This window comes from Argopecten irradians, chromosome 4, assembly GCF_041381155.1.
Source record: "Argopecten irradians isolate NY chromosome 4, Ai_NY, whole genome shotgun sequence".
NCBI lineage: Eukaryota > Metazoa > Mollusca > Bivalvia > Pectinida > Pectinidae > Argopecten > Argopecten irradians.
In genome coordinates, this window is record NC_091137.1 from 34,138,958 (window position 1) to 34,144,957 (window position 6,000).

Below are 6,000 nucleotides of genomic sequence, written 5' to 3' on the forward strand. Positions count from 1 at the left end.
TATTGACTTTTGCTCGTTGGAATTGTGTGCTACGTCAGACACCCTATCAGCTAGCTTGTGAGGGATTTTTTACGAAGGGATAAAATATTACGTTACATGTTATGAGTGTGGTAAAACACTGGAATATTGGAAACAGAAAAACTTTTCTATAGAGTGTCACGTTCAATATCGTGAATTGCCTTATCCAACCTGTTCTGAAATATGGAAATGAATGGTGCTCTTCTTGATGTTAATTCACAAGAATCTATTAGAATGCATAACTTATTAGAACTAGTCTTTGCAAACCACATACGAGAATTGGTTAAAAGGACCATGCGAGCTAAAAGATGCATTCAATTTTGTGGATGACATGAGTGATTCGTGAATTTATTCGAGAGACCGTTGAATTACGGGTAGAAGGAGGTGCCAGAAATGCTTTCATATCAAAGTTATGCAATGTCGAATGGAGAATAAACGAAATGAAGACAGAAACATGGAAAGAAAAAGTTAGTGAAATGGTCATATCCATGAATCGCGTAGAAAATCGGATGTAAAAGCATTGTATTTTTAATCAATAAAAGAATGTTTATAAGTATAATTGTTTTATTGTTGATAAATATATTGACCAAGGAAGAGAAACGACTAGTAGACAATGTTTATTACGGTTTAAAGAGTGGAGGCGCTTTTCTGAGTCCTACGAAAGTGCATTTAATTTTGAGATCGAAAGGCTACAAGAAACCAGGTCTATATAAGATTAGAAGGTATATTCAAAGTCTTGATGATTTTAGTTTACAAAAATCTATAAAACGGTCATTCAAGAGAGCAAGAGTGAAAGTATCGGGTCCATACGAACAGTACGATGCAGACTTAGCAAATGTTTCAAACATTTCCAAATATAATGATTGCATTAGATTTTTACTCGTGGTTATTGACGTATTCAGTAGGTTTCTATGGGTGGAACCCTTGGAAACCAAGCAGGGGAAAGAAGTATTAGAGGCATTCAAAAGAATTGTCGGAAATGGTAAACTTTGTAAAGGGTTGAGGACAGATGCAGAATCTGAATTTTATAACAAATGGATGAAAAAATTGACAGGAGATAACGACAGACATTACTTTAGCTCCTCCACTAGTACCATAAAGGCAGGTTATTCTGAACGTGTCATCTTAACGTCTAAACGAATGATATATCGCTATTTTACCAAATATCGAAAATATAGATACATTGATAAATTACAAGATTTTGTTAGTTATGACAATACGACTCCTCACAGATCGCTAAATGGTATAGGTCCAAAAGACGTAAACACCACCAACACAGTAAAGCTATTTTGTTACATGTATCGAAGAAAAACTGCGATAGGGAAGCAAAGAAAATCTATAAAGGGGAAACAGGTGAAAACCGTAAAGAGAAAGCAAAGAAGATTTAATTTCAAGGTAGGAAGTCTCGTGAGAATCTCACATTTAAAACAACCTTTCACCAGAGCATATCAGCAGTAATGGTCTTCGGAATCAGAATTACAAAGAGTAGATAAAAACGATAACGCACTTTGGAATATTGATGAAAAATTGAAAAGCGTAAAAAAGGAGGTTAAGGATGTACACCTCTGAGAATTCAAAATTTTCTTGTATTAAACTTTTTTTCTCGTATAGATTTTTTGAAAAAGGAGTTCATACCATAAAAGAAAATGGAAAAAAAAAACATATGTCCGTGTGCTCGTTTTTGAGCTTTTGTCACTCAAAGATACCTAGTTGACAAAATATTGGATTTTATGGGAAATTTGCCGTTTTGACCATATAAGATAGAGATTAAAGCCATAATTTCCTAATGAGGTGTTTGATATGTATGAATGTTTGTAGAATTCATTTTCTGGTAGTCTTTTTTAAAAATATACCAGATTTTATCAATTAGACTAATATTTTTTCTCAGAATAACAACATATGCTACCCCTACCCCTTAATTTTGAGCTACAAAATGCACCATTTTCAGCCATTTTTGCCAAATTTAACCCTTTATAGAAAAAGTTCTGGTATTAAACTTTTGTTATTATTTTGCATATCAACAGGAAAACGGCTGTTCTTTCTAAATCAGGAAGAAAAATTGGGGGTCCGTGTGCTTACTTTTTTGCTCCATTTGAATTTTTTGTTATTTTTCAGTATTTTAGAGTTAAAAATAAAAGTGCCCAAATTACCATTAAATGTTAAAATAAAGTCACAAAAGTGTATCAATACACATATTAATGCTCAATATTTTAATAACTACGAACCTAGTAACAATTTGCAGCAAAAATTAGCTCAATACAGCTAAAAATGCTGGCGCAGTGATGATTTAAGTAAAAGCAATTTCAGTAAAAAATGGTAAAACTGTGGCACTACTTGAAGCGAAAAAAGACACAATTTCAAAATGGCCGCCAAATGGGCCATTTCTTAAAACCCCCGTATAAAAAATTCTCCTAAAAATAGAAATGTAATTTTTTGACAAAATTTGCATCTGGCAACTTGCTACAGATACTGATAAATTGTATTCGAAAATCTCATAACTTCTTTGATCTATGTTGAAACGAGACTTCAACGGGACTGAAAAGCGTAAAAAAGGAGGTTAAGTGGAATGGTTTGTAAAATTCGAAGGTTGGCCATCGAAATGTAATCAGTGGATTGCAGAAAAAGATATCAAAGAGATATAAGATGTCTCATTACGTGGTTATTCACAGTGATGAATGTCTAAAGTATTTCCCAGAAAACAAACCATATCATTTTCGTTCACATTTTCAATCTCCATTGAATCTACACGGTACTTGGAAAGTAGACATAACGTTACCTTCATTCGGTGGGACAAATACTAGGAAGAATTTACACCTACACAGTGATATATGTGAAGAAAGTTTCCTTGATGGTGAAAAAGAAGCTCTTTTCCGCCCAATACGAGTATTGAAAGAAGCCTATTGGTCACAATCATTCGACATTCCATATTACATACCAGTGAAAAAAAACAGACGTAAGAGACATAGAATTGTATATAATGACGGGAAAGGGTAACTATGATTCATTCCTAACAGACAGAATGACGGTAACACTTCATTTTCAGCAATATCCTTTTTTGTCATGAGTATTTCAAAGATGTACATTCCAAATGTAGGGAAGTGGATGAAATACTATCAAGAGGTGGCACAAGGAAAAGAAAACGCTTAAACGACGGGTGCAAAACGTAATACTAAGCAATTCGGTGGAGGACTACTGCATAATTCAAATGAATTTATGATCCCCATAGACAAAAGCGATAAAGAAGGAGAAAAATCTTTACCTTCAAGGGAAGTTAACGTGAACATGGTTTCTCCTGTGCAACAAAACGTCGAGCAAGTCAAATCCGAAATTAAAAGGAAATATTCTCATAGACGTCGTCAGTCTACGAAGAAACGCCGACTTGTAAACATCTCGCACTCGAAGAAGCGATTACGACGGAAAGTGAAGAAAGTAAAACCAATTAAATCAAAACTAAAGGCTAAGAAAGGCAAGAACAGGAGTTTGATATCACAATGGCTACGTTAAACAGCGTTTTTTAGGGAAGCACAACCGTCAGAATTAGCCATTTTCGACCTTCCACAAACACAGACAGCGGTGGAAAACATTTATTATCAGGACGTGTTAACGATATCTCAGATTACGAGTGATTCAGTTGTAGAATTCGTTGTTTCTGGGCAAAATGGATTGAAGTTGATAGATTTCCGAAAGTCTTATTTACGCCAAGGTAAAGATAATCAAAGCTGATGGGAATTCAATAGCCACCCAATTGACCACTCAGATATGGAATCGGGATGACGAGAGAGATATGAACGAAAAGAGTCCAAGGACGGGGACAAACTCTGCACTTTTAAAAAGAGCCAAGATGTTTGAAGGCGGGAAAGTGGTGGATATGGCCGGTCCTTTATATCACGACTTATTTAAAATGGATAGACATCTGCTGAATCAAGTCAACGTTAATGTAAAACTATGCCGATCCAAACCGAGTTTCTGTCTTTTGTCAGGTGCGACATCTCCAGATTACAAGATAGTATTGGAAGATGTTAGACTTCACATCAGCAAAGTCAAGGTCAACCCTGTCATCATTTATGCACAGAGTCAAGCGCTTCAGATGACTAATGCTAAATATCCCTTCACACAGACCATGATCAAACAGATGACCATTCCTGTTGGAACTACAAACTTCACCTATGATAACATATTCCAAGGCATGAGACCAAACACGGTAGTGGTTGGATTTGGTAATGCTACAGGAACGACTGGTGACTATGAACAGAACCCTTGGTTTTTCCAACCCTTTGTTGTATAACATAATCAGTTTTATTTTAGAGATCCATAATAATATTGTCATTGTCTAAAACTAGACCGGTAATTAAACAGGAAGAAATATTGCTATGTACATGTATGTATGTCCCAAGGCCTAATGTCTGTAACAGTCAGACCGGTCAGTCTAATGTCGCTTCCTATACTAGCTGTCAATGTCATAATGTTATGTTGTACTAACATGAGTAACTTGTCATTTGAACACGTATGCGATATTTGATCAGTACTATATATATTTGACTGGCCAGTGATACATACGGAGACATACAGACGGAGACACACATACGGAGATATACAGACGGGGACGCACACTTGTGTGTGGGGGCCCATTGGGTCCATAATGCCTGGCACATTCTCACCATATGTATATTATATTGTAAAATGTACCACAGCAGAATAAAACGTCGACAAAACATTGCAGTCCTTTCTTCAATTACAACACAACATCGACATGAACCTCACCACCCATGGAACCAACAAAGCTACATCCCACTTCAGACAACAAAATAGAAAAGATTCATTTAATTATACTGATGCTGTGACGTCCGATTTGGATCTGGGTTGTCTTGGCCACATCGAAAGTACTACCGCCAACTGCTGATCACCGGTTTACAGACCAGACAATGGAACACTTCACGAAACCACTATACGATCATCAGTGCCACAAAAACACAACAACTCGGAGCCAATTACCATTATACATCGCCACCCGACACTAGCCATTCGAAGCCTTGTCACAAACAACAGAAGGAACCAAAATGCAGAGACCACCAACAAGACCTTATTGACCAAAACCAACATCCATCTACCAGTACGAAGATAGAAAATCGAAGACAGAAGACAAACAAAAATGAACTGTAATTACTTCTTAAAATTTTGGACATTTATAAATGTGTTTTTATATATTGGAATTTACTTTTTGGTAATGTATAGTGTTTTACTGTTTTCTAAACTGATATAATTATACATTTTTTTAATAGTTGTTTTCATCTAAATATCATATGTTTTAAGGTACAACGTATCAGTAAATTTAAGAATATTTTTTACATACATATAACAGGATGATAATTGTTCTAAGCGAAACGTTATGAAGTAATGTAATACATTTTTTTTGAATTCAATATGGTAAATATAATTTACTTCATTACACTTAAATATTTAATATTACCATACTATCAATTTCATTTTTACATTTTTTTTCCTGAGCTAACAGATTTTTGAGATTTTTGGATAATAATTTTTTTGTAAATTTCATTTCTATGAATATGTTCATGACTTGTGCTGTTCATTTATGTCATTCACAGAGAAAGTTCCTCAACATACCTTTTTGTTTTAAAAATTATTATTTTTCATTTACACAAATACATTTTTTATACAAACATATATTTAAACGTCTGGAAATGTTCTGCTGACATGGTCTAACATGCAGTTTTAAAAGTAATTGGAACTTCCAGTATGTCTGAGAACAATAGGGTGGTGAGCTATCTCATTAAGGCCCATTTTCTCGATATTAATGACATATTTACGTTTATATATATTATTTCACGTTGGGAGAAATACCCGATGCAGTTTAATGCCGGGCACATACAAGTTTTTTATGTTTCTCTCAGCGTTTACATACACAAACACACAATATGGAACTTTCTTTGTAAAATGATTTTCATTTCATTTTATTTATTATAA